Raw genomic sequence first — 1,504 nt, 5'->3', positions numbered from 1 at the left:
TTAGTGTTCATATTTCAGTCAAAACTATCTGTCATGATTTTATGTAAGAAGTGTTTATGAAGTTATATTAGAGACATAAAATTAATAATAGTAAAAATTACTAAACCTTTCCAAATTTTTGATTATTTTCAAAATTATTTTAATCCTTTTTTTTTTATTGGTTAAATTTCCTAAAAGTACTTCATTAAAAATTGATAGGTCATACTCAATAAAACCAATAAACTTAAGCTACTTCCTGATTCTTGATGTTAGACGTTGTAGTGTTGTATCAAAGTTCAGATTTTTGAAATTTTTTCCAAGCTATGCACTATTCTCAGATTTGACTGTCTATATTAATGATTAAATAAAGCCAGATTAACCAACTAGTATCGTCAGTGAACTGGTTTGTATGTTACATTTCTCATTTGTTCTCAAATTCTACTGTTATTTTTTTCTAGTTTATCTTGTGCATTCTAGCCCTCTATTTTTCTGATTTTTGCAGCATGGTTTTGTTCAGTTAGCAAACACTAGAAGAAGGGTTTGCTTATTTCGATGAAAAATGTAAATTGTTTATTTGTATATTCAAATTTTAATTAAGCCATCAGTCTGTTATATACATTGTCTTATGTCAACAATTATTTTTATTAAAGCAGTGAGATGGCAGAATTGTTAGCATATACAAAATACTTAGAGGTATTTCTTCTGGCTCTTTATGTTCTAAGTTCAAATCCTGCTGAGGTCAACTTTGCTTTTCATCCTTTCAGGTTGGATAAAACATAAGTACCAGTCAAGTAATGGAGTTGATTTATAGTAGTAGTAGTAGTAGTAGAAGAAGAAGAGGAGGGCATTTGGCTGAAGCATTGGCGAGTTGGACAAAATGCTTCGCAGTATATGTTCCAGCATTTTTGCCTTCTGATTCCAAACACTGCCAAAATCAACTTTGCCTTTCATCCTTCTGGGATTTATAAATAAATTACCAGTCATGCAGCAGCAGGGTTGCATTAATTTACTGTTCCCCCAACCCCACCCAAATTACTAGCTTTGTGTTTATGTTAGATACTATTATTATTTATGAATTGGTAGAAACTTCAGAAGATCACAGAAAATGCCTAGCAGTGTTTGTAACAGTTCTATTGCATCCTTGATTTCAAATCTAGCTGAGATCAACTTTACCCCTTCATCCTTCTGGAGTCAATGAAATAAAGCATCAGTGAAGTAGTAAAGTCAATATACCCCCCCCCTCCTGCCAATTCTGACCTTGTGTGTATATTAGAACTGACTGTTGTTTTTCTTGTTTTGTATAAATATATCAATTACTTACCAGTTCCATGTCAGAGAAGTTAAATAATTGCATGTTGTTGGGAATTGAGAAACTAGTTGTTATTGTATATATACACACACCCATTCATGTGACACAGTAATAGTAGTATACTTAGGATAATTGTCTCAGGTTTCAATCAGCAGCTGATTCTTCTCAGCTCTTAAGATTATATATATATATATATATATATATATATATATATAT

The sequence above is a fragment of the Octopus bimaculoides genome, chromosome 6 (genome assembly GCF_001194135.2).
Source record: "Octopus bimaculoides isolate UCB-OBI-ISO-001 chromosome 6, ASM119413v2, whole genome shotgun sequence".
NCBI classification, from domain to species: domain Eukaryota; kingdom Metazoa; phylum Mollusca; class Cephalopoda; order Octopoda; family Octopodidae; genus Octopus; species Octopus bimaculoides.
The sequence above is the reverse complement of the archived record's forward strand: the minus strand, read 5'-3'. Positions refer to the sequence as shown.